The sequence below is a fragment of the Rhineura floridana genome, chromosome 15 (genome assembly GCF_030035675.1).
Source record: "Rhineura floridana isolate rRhiFlo1 chromosome 15, rRhiFlo1.hap2, whole genome shotgun sequence".
NCBI lineage: Eukaryota > Metazoa > Chordata > Lepidosauria > Squamata > Rhineuridae > Rhineura > Rhineura floridana.
This window is the reverse complement of record NC_084494.1, coordinates 31,475,564-31,491,978: the sequence shown is the minus strand read 5'-3', so window position 1 is coordinate 31,491,978 and position 16,415 is coordinate 31,475,564. Positions and strand designations below refer to the sequence as shown.

Sequence of the window (16,415 nt, the reverse complement as noted above, 5' to 3'; positions counted from 1 at the left end):
ATCTCATAGCTGAATATACCAGCTGGTAATTGTATAAATTATTACTATCATTGTGGAAATATTTAAGAAGATCAAAATAAATGTGACATTTTTCCTATTCAGTGAATATATACGGTTCACAAGCCCCCTCTTAATAAGAAGTTATGAATTCCTTATTAGTATTATTTTCTTACCTCAGATTTGAATTGAGATTTAATAGAAACAACTTTTTGTTGCAGAATAAGCAAATAAACTCTGTGGCACTTATGTCCCCAAACCAAGAATATGTTAAGAAAACTGACAAAAATATATGCACAGATGTAGCTGTTCATACTGCAGACACTGCATCAGAATCAAAGACCGGTAAATGCTGACTACAGAGCCATCTATTTATTTATTTTCATAGTAAATTAATAATAATGCTCAGTTCTTCAGCCTGTAATATGAGATGTCCAACATGAGTTTTAAATCTGTTGGTAAAAGTCTTTGGGCACTCTCCAAAACTGGAATGGAAACTCTAATGGTCTGATCCTATGGGCTGTATAAAATGAAGAAATTGATAGAATTGTATATAAGAACCAATAAAGTGTAGCAAATTGGTTTCAAGTCCAGCTCAGCAAAATTACTGAGAAGTTACACTTAGCAGCTGCTCAAGATAGTGCAAATCCACCAGTCCACCTGCACTCTCAAATTGAATCTGTTAGCCAAACTATGATGAAAATGCTAACATTGATATAATTAAGCTACATTTAAGTGCAAATGTATCCATGTTAAAAGAATATTGTGCTTGATGAAAGCTGGGGATTTTTTTGATGGATTTGTCTCTGTCTTCATCTTGAAAAGGGCCAATTATGGTTTAGTATGGTATTTTTAGATTAAAGCATGGCTAGCTAATGTTTTGCTGCCTGAGGACCACATTACCCCATTGCAACCCTTTCAGGAGTTGCATGCCAGTGGCATGTGGTCAAAAAGTGGATGTGTCTACCCCACATTTTCACACATGTATGCACATACCACATACACATTAGAACCACTTCCTAATCCTAAGTAACTATTTAATTTGTTTACACGATACAGCTAAATGCACACTCACACATCCAGAATCTCAGCCAATCACTAGTAATGAGCATCACTAGTAATGAGCATCACTAAGAGTCTTCTCAGTTGCTGACTCACCTTCTCTGATTGGCTTCAATCAGCACAAATTCTTCTCATTGGCCAACACATACTCTTTTCATGCTGATTGGCTCATACCTGGCTGGGACCCTGCTCCCAAAAAGTAACGGGTATGCAAACCTGGACAACTATACCCCTGAACCTAGGATTGCTTCTTTCTTCCCTCTAACTTTTTGTGACTGTAGTGTGGCACTACACTTTATGTGAACTTGGTTGCTGTATATAATATAACACACTGGTGTTAAACTGATTTTTCTATAGGAAGCGTGTACATTTTGACAATACACATCCATTTACACATATGTAGGAACCCTGACTGGGCCAGTGTGCTGTCCACACTTCATGTGTTTGCTACAGGATATTAGAGTGTAACATTGCAGCAGTTGTATTTGTTGTTTAAAGTGTGGAGCTATCCTTAAAGGAGAAAAATAGTCAAGGGAAATCTTAATTCTCAGAAGTACAATCTTTTGTGGTTTTAATTCTCCAAAGTACAGTCACTGATGAAAATGTCTCAGGCGGCAGACCTTGGGAATCTATAGTGCCTGATCTTCTGTGATAGTTTAACAATCCCAATGCAAGTATCCATTATCTTTGTTCTTATTGACCATGTCAGATGCTTCAGTACTGATTTTTCTTCTTGCTCATCTAAATAATAGCACCATGACTCAGGTGTTCTCTGTGATGCCAGTTGTTGGTGCCATCAGCACTCTAACTGTACTCTGTTTCTTTAGTTCACATCCAGTGTGGTATGTTCATCCTATGCATGTATTTTATCATCTGCTATTCTTGTGTGACTTGTTAGAGATGCTGTAACAATATTAGACAAAGATTTTAAGATTAGGAGACAGTGCCACTCCAGACTAGAATCTCTCACTTGGTGTTCTGTATACATTTTATAGAAACAATAGTAGGCATATTCAGGCATTCTGCTTGTATCTAACTCCTAAACATGAGCAGGGCAAATGGGGACTAGTGCTTGTCCAACACTCAGAACACCTGAACATGACTAATGTGATCTTGCATTCTATGTACTGTTGCTTTCCATGAGTTTGTGTATTTCAAAATTACACGGTGTGTGTCAGATATCGAGGGGAAAGTTGCATCTGAGAAAACAGAGAACAAGAAAAGAGATCAGAAGAAACAAGTTAGCACATACAGTTTGCGGAAGAGGGAGAGAAAAACATATATGGAAATAAATGAACCAAATGATGATGACTACTTGTGTAAGTTTCTAATCAACATTTTCCATCTATGTTCCTTATGTTGCCTTGGGAAAAATATTGATAAACAGTGCTTATTAAATATTCTAGTATTTTTTCCAGTGTTAGTTTATTCACAGTTCTAACTCTTGTAATGCTAAGAAACTCCTCTTATGTTATATTTCAAAGAGTGCTTAATCACAGTTATGCTAACCAAAATACCAGTATCGGGCTTGTAACAGTTGTCCAGAATTGGAAAAGGAAGAGCAGCTCTACATGGACAATCTGCTTGCACTATTAAGCTCTCTAATTTTGTGATGACACTCCATTTTGTAAGAAGGTAGATCAATGTTCACACAGGAAATTCCTGAGTTATAATCACTATTCTATTTCAAAAAAGAAAAAAGAATTTGCTATATATTTGAATGGGCCATAATTTACAATAGACTATATTCTTTGATTGTATCCAGGAGTGTTGGATGATGTAGAGAATGCTTGCAGTTACCATGTGCAGCTGCGGCTGCAGTTGGAAGAATAGAAACAACTACAGTCTGTTGTGCCAATATTCTGTTGTGTATAGAGTGGGGTCTTCTTCAGATAATAGGAGTGATAAATGGATATAAAAATGGTCAGGGGAGAATCATATAGTCTTGAGCTCCTTAGAGCAGCCTTTCCCAACCAGTGTGCCTCCAGATGTTGTTGGACCACAACTCCCATCAGCCTCAGCCAGCATTGCCAATGGCTGAGGCTGATGGGAGTTGTGGTCCAACAACATCTGGAGGCACACTGGTTGGGAAAGACTTCCTTAGAGGAAGAGTATAAAATGTAACAAGTATAAATAAAGAAATAAATCCTGTTGCCAGATCTGGATACTATACCAGCTCATTCCCTGACTGTTTTCAAATATAGGGTAGTGGTATTAATCCTCCTTTACATAGTAACACAACACAGTTTTCGTAAACAACTGTAGAAGCTGTTGAAATTGTAGCAGAAACTGCTTCTTACCCAGATAGTGTTATTCAAATCCTTCTCCAACAGGAGGTGGTCTTGATGTTATCAGAATCTGCACCAGGAATCTGTGGCAGTTGAACTGAGACAGTTGGCAACTAATAATAATTCTTGATTTGTCAGAAGGTGGGAGGTTGTGACAAAGGCTTTTTAAAAGGACTATGCTATACAAGTGGCAACAGTAAACACACATTTCTTTGACTCATAGAGATGAAGGTACTCAAAGGCTATGTAGACCAGTCCCTTACAATGAGGCAAGACAATCCATCCACCCATAAACACCCCTAGAGGGCAGCTGTCCTCCATGTACCATAGTATGGGTTGGCAGGTGTACTGTAGGAAATAGTTTGAGAGGATTCATGCAATTAAGGTATAGTCCTACACTATAAGAAAATGAAAACCAGCCAACCCAGGTTTAGTGTCTAATCTAGCCTAGGTGAAAAATCCTTTCTCAAATATGGTAAGACCTAGAATGTAACCTATCCACTCAATCATTCCAAGAGAATCCAATTAGGTACTAAACATGTCTATACCATGTGCCTGTGGAGTTTCCAATACCATGCTAAGGACCACCTCCACCAGTTCAGATAGGACTGCTGCTTGGTAGCAGGGTTGGTGGTACTCTGTCTCTCTGCCTTTAATTTGATCCCTGAGCAGAGAAGCATCCAGACACTGTTGATAGAATCAATATGGACCACAGTACCAGCCCTCCAATTTACATTGGCAATGCACCAACTACTGAGACGAACAGAACCATCCCAGATCAACATTGCACAGCTCTTCTACCCAAGTCTCAGTAATACATGCCAAGTTGCTCCCCCACATCCACAATCAAATAATGGTTGATTATTATGGACTGACCTGGCATTCAATAGCAACACCAGCGAGTGGGAGGGCTGGTTAACAGAGCAACCCCATTTATTTTTATTTATGAGAGAGTTTGAAAATATCTTTATTCTCTTCTCCTCCATACCGCTTTCTGCCTGTAATAGGCTCTATTGGGAACTATTGCCCACACTTGTGCACACACCATACATTTAAAGCACATGGCATCTTTCAATGAATTCTGGGAACTGTAGTTCACCCCTCACAGAACTATAATTCCAAGCACACTTAACAAACTATAGCTCCTAAGATATTTTTGAGGAAGTCATGTGCTTTAAATGTATGGCATGTATGCAGCCATGTCTTTGAGGTCCAATGAGATACAACTATAAACAATAACTTTGGAACAGAGTTTGAGGATATTCATGAGGCTGTGGGGGGGGGGAGAGGAAGGGGAAGTTCTGTTGTGTGAATGTAACTCGCATAGAATTGATTACAACCCTAAGTTATTGGATGCAACCCTTAGCATATATGCATAACCACATTCAATCATATGTTTGATCCATCTGCTAATTACTGTTTCTGACATTAGTGGCACGTCATGCTTTTGAAGCAGATATGAAGTATTTAACAAGTTTCATTGTAATTATTATTGCCAATTTACATCAAATTTAAATGTTTATACATATTGCCATCTATAACTGGATATTTGAAAAAGGAATAAATTCATTGATGAAAAGAAGACTTGTTGCAGCATCATGTCTCAGTACTTAATTCTCTCTCTTTCCCTTCCTAGTTTGTGAATATTGCCTCCTGTTCTTTATTGATGAATGTTCAGTTCATGGTTCTCCAGTTTTCATCAAAGATTCAGCAGCAGAAATAGGACTGGAAAAGAGGGCTACCCTCACTTTACCTCCAGGTTTGAGAATTGGCCCTTCAGGTATCCCCAAAGCTGGCTTTGGAGTCTGGAATGAAGGAGAAATTCTGTCTCCAGGAATTCATTTTGGACCGTATGAAGGGAAAATGACAGAGGAAGAGGAAGCAGCCAACAGTGGTTATTCTTGGCTGGTATGATTTATTCATTCTACACTTTTATTTGTTAATAATCTTTTTCATGTGTCGTTCCATCTCACTGAAGGAACAATCCTCATTCTCTGGGCCAAAGACTCATGTGACTTTGTTCAGTTTTCCTCGCCTTAGAGGTGTCAGGTCTGTGAGTACATTAAGTATAAGAACATAAGAAGTGCCTGCTGGTTCAGGCCAGTGGCCCACCTAGTCCAGCATCCTGTTTTCACAGTGACCAACTAGAAGCCTGTGAGAAGCCCACAAACAGGACCTGAGCACAAGAGCACTCTCCCTTCCTGTGGTTTCATGAAACTGGTATTTGGAAGCATACTGCCTACACCTATGGAGGCAGAGCATAGCCATCATGGCTAAGTAGCCATTGATTGCCTTTTCTCCATGAATTTATCTAATCCTCTTTTAAATCCACATGTACAGTCATTTTTTCGGTTGCTCAAAAAATGTGTTCGTAAGAAACAAATATTGGCTTCACAGAATTCAATAAATCTTTCTCCTGCTTCATTTCTATCTCCTAAGCCCCATTTCCCCACAATTTCTAGTTCTTTGCTGTTCCCTACTTTTGCATTCTAGTCCCCCATGATTATCAGATCATCTTGTTCTGGTGTGTGAACAATTTCTTCCTGCACTTCTGCATAAAATCTCTCCCATTCCTCTTCTGTGTTTGCCATTGGACTGTAGACTTGGATGACGGTTATATTACTAGGTTTCCCCTTTAATCTCATTGATATCACTTGCTCAGACCTTGCATTACAGCTCTGTATTGCTTTTGCTACATCACTTCTCACTATTAAAGCAACCCTGTTTCTTCTTACTTTCTCATTTCCTGCATAATATTTTGTAGTTGTCCCATTCCCATTCATTTTAATTCACTCACACCAAGTATTGTAATGTTGATGCGTTCCATTTCTTGCTTGACAATTTCTAACTTTCTCTGGTTCATGCTTCTCCCATTTCATGTTCCTACTGTGTACGTTGTACAACTCCGGACTCACCTTTTGCATCTGTGTGCATCAGTCTCTGGGCTTTCTTTCGGCTTTGACACAGTTGCTTCAGTAGTCACAACGCTACTCGTGTTTGTCCATTGTTCTTCCCCAGTAGCTTGATGAGTGCCATCTGACCTGAGGGTCTCATCTTCCAGCACTATCTCGTGTTGCAATTTGGATACTCTGTTCATAGGGTTCTTGTGATAAGAGGTATTCAGAGGTGGTTTACTATTGCCTTCCTCTGAGTTTGGATACATCTTAATCTGGTGTCTTACCCTGCTAGGAATCTAGCCTCTTGGTCTAGACACCTGACAGCATTGCTCTCAGCTTCTTCGACATTCTCAAACCCCCTCACCACATTAAGGTGTGCATCCTATGGGAGGACAATGAAATACAATACAAGAAATAAAAGAAGCAATAAAAATTAAAAATAAATATGAATATTTAATGTGATGGATGTGCTGTCTCTTGTCTTCAACCACAAAACCACAGAGATGCCACAGACCACCTGAATGAACCGTCCACGGATCACAGTTTGGGAACCCCTGTACTATAGCATTGATTGACACACACACACACACCTTTAGAAGCTGAGTCTCTTAATCTTGACTGTGGAGTATAGCAATACACATCCCCAGATGACATGCCTATGCAATGGTGAGAAATATGCCTCAAAAAAAGAGACAAGGAAATTCTGGAAATGTGTTTTTCATACTCATGTCAATATTTTGTTGCTCCTGTTTATTTGTTTATTCAAAGTGAATGATACTGTTAAAATATATTTTTCCAGCTAAACTCTGCTAGATTATTTAAAAACAATAAATTGAAACCTCAGGAAAATTCCTTGAAAGAAAATGATGAGAAGTCAGAAAATACAAGCCTGCCAATAAACAAGAATAAGAGTAATATTAGGCTGGATCCAGATTTAGTTATGCTTAGAGTAGATTAATTAAAGCAAATAAATCTATTATATTTATTTAGTTCACTAGAAAAGCCAAAAGTAAATTGAATAAACTTCAAAAAAAATTTCAGGGACAATTTATAGTAGATTTCCCCCATTTTCAGCTGTCACTGACATAATAGTGCATTAGATGGAACTACTGTTTCTACATATTGTTGTGCTATTATCATACTGAGGTGCATATTTCATGTCTACTTTAATTACAGATTACTAAAGGGCAAAACTGCTATGTTTATATTGATGGAAAGGATGAAACTAATTCTAACTGGATGAGGTAAAGATCCTTGATAAAACTAAATGAAAAGAGGCTTCTTCTTTTTTTAAAGGGTCTTCATACAATTTGAAAGGTCAATAGCACAAAGTGACTTATAAGTCAGTATGCAAGCCCGCTAAGTGAAACTACTTGATTTTTATGACAGTGGAACATTGTTATAGTGTCTTAACTATTTCAATGAGACTTCCAGGTAAGTAAACTTAGGATTTCAGCTAATTTAAATCACAAGTGGAAAAAATATGAAATAGTATATTTTGCAGTGCAACTGATACAAAAATAATTAAGAACCAGTAGCCATTTTAGTCCATTAGGGGGAAAATGAAGCAAGAACACCAAAATGCTGTCAGGCAGTGGCTGCTGGGGCTCCATGTTAGTGGGGCAGTGGAATCTGCTGCAGGCTTTAGTCTGAACTTTCAAGGAGCTGTCCAAGATGCTTCAGCATCCTAGGTGGAGAAAAGGTGCTTTTCAAAGGTAAAATGAAGCACTCAGTTTGGGAAGAGAGTGGTGAGCTATAGCTTGGAAAAGTTACTTTTTTGAACTACAACTCCTATCAGCCCAATCCAGTGGCCATGCTGGCTGGGGCTGATGGGAGTTGTAGTTCAAAAAAGTAACTTTTCCAAGCTGTGAAAACCTTAGTGGGCTGAGCATGGGACACAGGTTTTCTAGCCCTACATCATGCCCCTGCTTGAAAAGTCCTCAGAGAAGGATCTGGTACTCCCTTAAGGGAACAATACGGAGGAAAAGGGTGGGGTCAAGCAGCAGAGAAGCCGAAGGACTATCAGGCCTTGTGGCATCCCAGCTAGGGTTGCCAGGTTCAATCCTTGAGACTGATCCTGTATCTTTAGGAGAAAGTCAGCCAAGTGCAGGTGTTCTTGCAACCCTGTAATGGGAAAAAACACAAGGTGGAATTCTCTCTCCACCCTGCAGAACTTTTAAAGATACAAAAGACCTCTTGGAGGCTGGGCCTGGCAACGAAGAGGTCTTTTGTATCTGTAAGAGTTGTGCAAGGGGAAGGGAGAATTCCACTTTGTGGTTTTTCCTTTACAGGGTTGCAAGAACACCTGCACTTGGCTGACTTTCTCTTCTCCTAAAGATACAGGATCAGTCTCAGGGATTGAACCTGGCAACCCTAATACCAGCTGCTGCCATCTCTTACAGAGAGCCCAAGCTCAGAGGCAGTAGCTGAAACACCTCCAAGTCCAAAACAGTGCTGGCACATGAAGGTGCAGAACCAGGCAACAGCCAGGTGCCAAATTATCTGCCTGAAACCCAAGGCCATTGGCTACTCATGAGAAGCTGATTCCTGATGAGTAAACCCAACTCCTCAGGTAGCTCTGATGACCACCAGCTGTATCCAGGGTGGGGCTTAGCTGGTTCCTGGATAAAATCCTTCAGTCCCTTAGGGAAGTTATTGGAACAATTTCTATACTCTAGTTTCTTGACTGTGCTGGGGATCTGGCTGGCCTATGTAGAAGGTTGATATGTGACTGGACTTTACTTTTCTTGTTGACTCCTTCAAATTTGACCTTGGACTATGACCTGATCTTGTTCTTTGGACCTGTAAGTAGGATATCCTAGTATAGTAAATGCCTTGTTTGTGTAAGTCCTGCAATGAGTAGGAGGAGCATCCCAGGTTAAGGATATTTTCTTACCACTGCAAAAAGAGACCTTATCAGAGGTGAACCAAAGTTCATATTTCTAAATACTATTGTGGGTTGGGAGCTCTGATGTACAACATGACCAGTGTTCAACAGCTTTAAAATATTGTAGCAGTATATATATTTATTAATGGAATGCAATAATTATGCATCATAGTACTTCTTTGTTTTCTAGTTCCTCTGAATGAGGAACCAGAATGAGGACTGTTAGTTACCATCTCAACAATGAACTCCTAGGTATGTTAACTGTGCCAGGAATGAAGAAGAACAAAATCTTGTTGCTTTCCAGTATCATGGAAAAATTTACTACAGAGCATGTAAGATAATCCATCTTCATTCTGAGCTTCTGGTTTGGTATGGAGAAGAATATGGAAAGGAGCTTGGCATCAAGTGGGGATCTAGATGGAAATCACAAAAAGGTATAACATTAATCATGCATTGTTTAAAAATATCCCTGATATTGAAAAGCCTTTCATTGCTTTTTTGTTTGTCTTGGAGGGATGTTGTAGAATGTTTTCTAAGGACAACTTTATCTTTCTAATTGTTATGTAAATGTCAGGGGCTACTTGTGGTGAGAGAGATGTAACACAGCTTGTGGAAAAGAAAGTTTTCTTGTTCCAATGAAATACCCAATAATTAGGGCCAACTTCCAGTGGTGAATATATAGGCTGAGAAGATTGATTGTGAGTCCTTGACGTGGTGGTAGTGGTTGAGCATGACTCCAGTACATAATTCAGTCCATATTTACCACACAATTACTAAAACATTTGGGTTTTTTAATGGCACAGTATTTGAGGGGTCACTTGCAATCTGGACAGAAGCTAAAACAAGTATATGACTACCGTCAATTTACCCAAAATTTGGTATTGTCTACTCATAGTCTGCATGTCAATATGGACGTATGCTTTCTCTATTTTACTTCTCTCTATTTTACTTTTATTTATATTATATTTACTTTTATTTTAATCAATTTTATATACTGCTTGAATGTAAAGACCACTAAGCAGCTTATAAAAAGCATTAAAATTATCAATAAAACAGTTAAAATAATTAAAAACATATTTAAAACACCTACTAACTAAAAAAATTAAAACAGATTTTGTGAAATTATGCAAACAACCTGTGTAGTATTTTCTTCCTTTTTTGGGGTAGCCAGCTGTAAGCTAAAAGGCAGGGTACAAATAAATCTACAATAATAATGATGCTCAGCATGGCTGTGGAAAAGGAATAGGTGTTGGCTGCTCCTCTGAAAAGCACCCAAGTTAGGGTAGATTCAAAGCCTTTCCAGATTACAAATATTGCTGTGTGCACCCCAGTCTGAGTGGTGAGGGACTTCCAGGGGTTACTGCACTTATCCAGGGTTTCCTTCCTTAGAATAAAGGTTGGTGGAGACTGTGGTGTCTTTGATATATGGTGTATTTACACGTATATACAATCTGAGCATAAGATGGAGGGGACCACTACATTAACAGTCCAATAGATCAATCTTCCCCATCAAGCTTCAAGGGAGGCACCCTCAAAGCCCCTGCTTCAGCTGCAGACACAGAGCAAAGCATTTCTATTTTTTACAACTTCCCAGCTTCACACTCTAGACATTGAACTAGTTCCACCAGTGTATTCCCTGAGTCATGCTTCCGGCCATAGTACATGAACAGCTTATATTACTAAGATGGCGGATATAGACATCCGTTGTAAGATGGCGGTGCTTAATCAAACAGTCGATAACTCTCAAGGATGACCCTCAAGGAGGTGCTTTAGTGTGTCAGAGGAATTAACCCTTAACAATATAGCTGTCTCTTGTGAGAACATCTCATTTCCCCTATACTCAAGTGTTGCCTTACAAAATAATAAATGCATTTACTGTAAATTAAAAGTAAAATCTGGAACTCCCCTCTCTCAACTATTTTAATGTAATTAAATCCCCAAAGGCAGGTTTAATTTGGGTTAACCAGGTATGCAGTGTCTTAATGCACCTCCCGATTTCTTGAGTTTTCACACAAGAGGCCAAGGGTTAAACTAGATGCAAAATTCAACTCTCTGTCATTCCCCAGCATTTTAAAAAGAAAGTAAAATAAAGAGCCTTGGAAGGCTGCTGTTGAGAGGGGAAAAATAGTGGAAGAGTGGTTGCTTAATCCTTTATCTGCCCCTCAATAGTCAAGTTTCTTCCGAAATGCCTGTCCCTACTACTGTATCTTTTTTTCCTCTCATGAAGGGTGATTTTCAGTGGATGTCAGGATGGGAAAGGGTTACATAGTCCCTCTTCTGCTGCTCTACTGCTCTCCAGTTATATCCTTCTGAAGCTCTCTTCATTTTAGAAAAACTGGGGAGCGAGTAGGAGAGAGAGATGCATGAAATTGTTGCATCTCATTTGGCACTAAGTGCTATCAGTTTCTGTGAACTTAGAATGTACAATCACATTTTCTTCATTCCCATATCAATCACATGAGGTCTAGTCTACACATGAAGCAGAATGACGTTGTGAAGTGGACTATCCACTTGATGCTGCTGCCATAGGATTCCATTGTTTTAATGTTCTCCCAAGGGGAAAAACAAGCAAATGCATCAGATTGATTCTAGTCCCCTGCTGTGCTAGGTTTTTTTGGTAGGGTCTGTCTTTCCTTTTGAAGGGAAGCATTCAAAATGGTATTCCCTGCCTGCATTCTTAAGTGATACACTGAATTCTTTTTCTCATTCCACTGAAAATGGACCGTTTCCACCACTTCTTGTATGCTGGTCTTGGAGCAATGTAACTTAAAGATGTTTGGAGTCCTTCTGCTCCAATTGTAATATGTCCATGAACAATTTTGCCAATAAAGGCAGAAACATCAATAGAGGTAGGAACCAAGTTCTCCAGTCTTCATCTCTGGAATGTCCAAAGACAGTGCAATCTATCTTGATGGGGATTCTGACTGACAGCAGTTTCCTAAGTGATACAGTCGCATATGCCTTTTGGCATTGAACCTGGTTATTTTGTCATGTGTAGCTGAAAATAGATATTTACATATTTTTGTTTTCCAACAGTGCACAGGGAGAAGCCATATTGGATGCAGAAGCAAAGTATCGCCTGTCATCAGTGTCCCTGCTGGGAGGTAGCTTTCACTTGCAAATATTACCTCTACCAACATATGAAATGGAAGCATTCAGGGTATGGAATAAAGCCTGAAGAACCTAAAAATGTACTAGCAGCGAAAGCTGTACTCAAAATCACAAATTGTGCTTCATATAGTACTATGCTGCAGCACCAACTGCCAAACAGTGTTTACAAAGGGAAGCATGAGGAGACATTATTTTTAAAAGAGATAAATCAAGAGGCAGCAAGTCAAACTCTTTATCCTGGCAATGGAAAAAAGCTTTCTAGATGCAGTGAAAGTGGGATAATCTTAAGACAGGTGTCACCCCCAGTTGAGCAAATATACAGGGGCGAGAAGCCATATTCATGTAGGGAGTGTGGGAAAAGCTTCAGCCAGTTAGGAAACCTGACCAGCCACAAGCGAACACACACAGGGGAGAAGCCATATTCATGTAGGGAGTGTGGGAAAAGCTTCAGCCAGTTAGGAAGCCTGACCAGCCACAAGCGAACACACACAGGGGAGAAGCCATATTCATGTAGGGAGTGTGGGAAAAGCTTCAGCCAGTTAGGAAGCCTGACCAGACACAAGCAAACACACACAGGGGAGAAGCCATATTCATGTAGGGAGTGTGGGAAAAGCTTCAGCCAGTTAGGAGACCTGACCAGACACAAGCGAACACACACAGGGGAGAAGCCATATTCATGTAGGGAGTGTGGGAAAAGCTTCAGCCAGTTAGGACACCTGACCAGCCACAAGCGAACACACACAGGGGAGAAACCATATTCATGTAGGGAGTGTGGGAAAAGCTTCAGCCAGTTAGGAGACCTGACCAGCCACAAGCGAACGCACACAGGAGAGAAGCCCTATTGATGCAGGGAGTGTGGGAAAAGCTTCACCCAGTTGGGAAACCTGGCCAGCCACAATCTGTAGCAAGCAGGAATCTAATTATTTTCAGTCTGCTGATTAGGAAGCTGTAGTACAAGCAGCCATGGCTAAAGACAGCACTACTGCACCTACTACCTCATCTCAGAGCACTTAAAGAGACAGTCTTGGAAATGGACCTGATAGCCCTAGAAGTGGGTTGTCATGTGGCAAGTCCTGAAAGTTTACGGGATATACATTTTTCATATATATGCTTTTTAATGCTATAAAACTGATCTCTAAAATGAGACAAGTGTGTATATATGTAATGCTGAAGTCTAATGGTAAGCATTCCTTCTGGCAAGCCAAAATGAATAAGAGCAAAATGCTATACTACTTGTGGAGTTACCTGATCTAATTTATTAAGCTAGATTTACAATATCTCCAGATGTCCTTTTTATGCTTCATTGTAACTGCTTTCTAGCTATGCCAGACCTGATAGAGCTGTACTCTGTTTGCTTCCAACATGAGGCAATATTACAATGAGGGCCAGGAGTTTCAATGTATAAAGAAAAAGATTCAGTCCTGATTACCAGATTATGTCACATATCCATTTGACAAGGAAACCCCAAGTATGTAACAAATTCCATAATTCCACACTAAACAGCTCTTGGGCTTTACCTCTATCTTTATCTGTTATGTGTTTTTTCTGCACTAATGTTCTCTTAATAAATGGTTTTCTTCAAACATGACTGCTCCTGTAATATGTAGGAACTGCCCATACATTAAGAAATGGCTTTTGATGCAGTTGTAAAAGGTGTGTGATAACAATGACATTATTTTGAAACTCTGGCCCAAACACATTACATGCAAACACATAATAAAATATTCTGATGTTTGCTTCTTCAGGCCAAAGCAACTTTGTGAGGGAACAGTTTGAAATGGAAGCTACAGGAGAGTGAGGTGCTTAATTCTTACTGTGGTTATCGCCTTTCTCCTGCAGCTTTTCTCAAGCCTCCCCCACTGCCTCCATTTCAAATTTCAGCCACCAACATCTCTGCTTGTGACTTTGTTTTACGTGTGTTTTGCGTGTTGCATATGCTTCAGTCTTACACTCTCAAAACTGTTATATTTGCCGAATGATACATTCCCATCTGCAAAAGTAACCAAAGCAAAGTCAAGGCCAAACTATATTTGTCACAGGAAATATGTAAATAGGATATTCTGTGGGTTTTTTTTAAAAAAAGAGTTAATAATGGCAATGGGTGTGATGATTTGGATGGAGATGCCAATACTGTAGGAGAGAGGGTAGTGCATTTGTTAACCACTGAAGCTGCTATTTATCCCCAAGTCAAAACCGTACACATAGTTCTTGTATGTATTGCCCTACAGGCAAATAGTAGGATGCAATTTGGCTTGGAAAGAATGACATGGGGGAAGGGTTGAATTCCCTTATCTGGTGTAGTGGTCCTGATCAATATCCGCTTTCTCTTCCATGACTGCTATTAACCACTAAAACAACACAACAGGCAATCTTATTCCTAGAACTTGCATATTATGTCTAGTTTACACTTCCATGCCTTCAGTTGTCTTTAGTTCTTCTGCCTTGACATAGCAAGGTTGAAAGACAGAAACTAAAGCAGCTACTCTTCCTAGTCCTGAAGACTGCCATCCCATCCTAAACACCGTAACTTGGAAATTGTATTGATTTTTATTAGAATTTCTAAGTGTGCTAAGGATCACAGGCTCTATGTATAGGTTATATGTAGTAGTGTTTGATTCATATCCTTCTCATTTAAGGTGACTAGTTTGATGTGTAGATAGAATGAGAAGCCCACATTGCTTATGGACTATGCTCCCCACTATAATGACAACACATACATAGGTCATTATATAGAATGGACAGAGCAAAAAGCCTTCACGAATCCCCATCCCCTTGTGGGCATAATGGTGTATCTTCCACATGGTGGCATTATAGTACACCTTGTAGATGGCGAGTGCTGTTCAAGGGAGTGGGCTTTCATTGAGGCTAGTCAGTACTGCTGGAAGCCTTTAATTCAACTGCAAAAATGGAGTATGATATGAACAGTCTGTGTCACCAGCTCTGATGCCCGCCCATGGTTGTGAACTGCTCTGATTTTGTAAGGATAATATAGACTTTTTTTTAAGAATAATTGAAATATTTTGGAACACATACTCTGTTCCACCAGAGATGGCATACTCCTGGAGAAAAAATTGTTCCCAGACATAGATGGTGCATGTAGGTTGAGGCTACACAGCTTATGCATGGTAGGAAAAAGCACTGGTTGAAGTATATAGAACCATAGATAATGAAGATGCCTAGTGTGTTTCCTTGTGCAAAGGTGGATAGCTTGCTACCTGTGGCATGCATGCTGCAACACCCATTAAAGCTTATGGCACATCTGGACAGGAACATATACAATTGGCATAGAATCAGGTCTGCCTTTCTTGTACTGCACTGCTGCACACTTCCCTGGTTTCATAAATTAGAGTCAAAGTGCACCAAGAAAGTGTATGTATGTGTGTGAGATTTTCCAGTATATAGAGCAGGTGATCCTGTTGAGGCCCCAGTCTCACTATACTGCTGGCTGGGGCTGATGGGAGATGTAGTTCAAAAAAGTAACTTTTCCAAGCTCTGGCGTGAGACTCCTAGGACTATTGACACGATCACTCCGGAAGGCCCTCTCCAGTGTTGTGGAGCCTGCATTGCTCCTTGATATCCTGAGGAGCTGCGGTTGATGAAATGGACCAGGTGAGGGCTAGAGCGTAAGTGGTATAGATCTTGCTCTGGAGCAGACAGAGCATGTGTTTGGGCTCACAGTCAGGCCTACCACATGACAGTGGGGGCAGCAAAGAGATCCCACTTTGCTGCCTCCGTTGAATCCTCGAGGAACCATCCACCTGAGTTGCTCCATGTGGTCCAGAGCAGAGCTTGGAAAAGTTACTTTTTTGAACTACAACTGCCGTCAGCCCAGTCCAGTGGCCATGCTGGCTGGGGCTGATGGGAGTTGTAGTTCAAAAAAGTAACTTTTCCAAGCTCTGGTCCAGAGGTTGGTTACTCCTGACCAGGGGGATGGATCTCTAGAGGACATGGTATCTAGCTGTAACTTGACTGGCTAAACACTTCAAGGACAAAGTTGCTTGGCTCCAGTGATTTAGACACTACTGTTGTGGCAGTGCCAGCCAAAGTTTCCAATGCAATGTTGAACCCAGTGTTGTGGGATCAATTCCAGTTAATGCAACCTGATGATGTGGACAAGATGCTTGCAGTGATGTGCCCAACCACCTGCTCATTAGATCCTTGTCCATCCTGGCT

At 40.2% G+C, this 16,415-nt stretch overlaps 1 pseudogene; it reads left to right on the top strand.

Moving 5' to 3' along the window:
• The first annotated feature begins 436 nt into the window (after nucleotides 1-436).
• On the top strand, nucleotides 437-13,147 carry LOC133370876 (histone-lysine N-methyltransferase PRDM9-like; annotated as a pseudogene).
• Nucleotides 13,148-16,415: the final 3,268 nt, after the last annotated feature.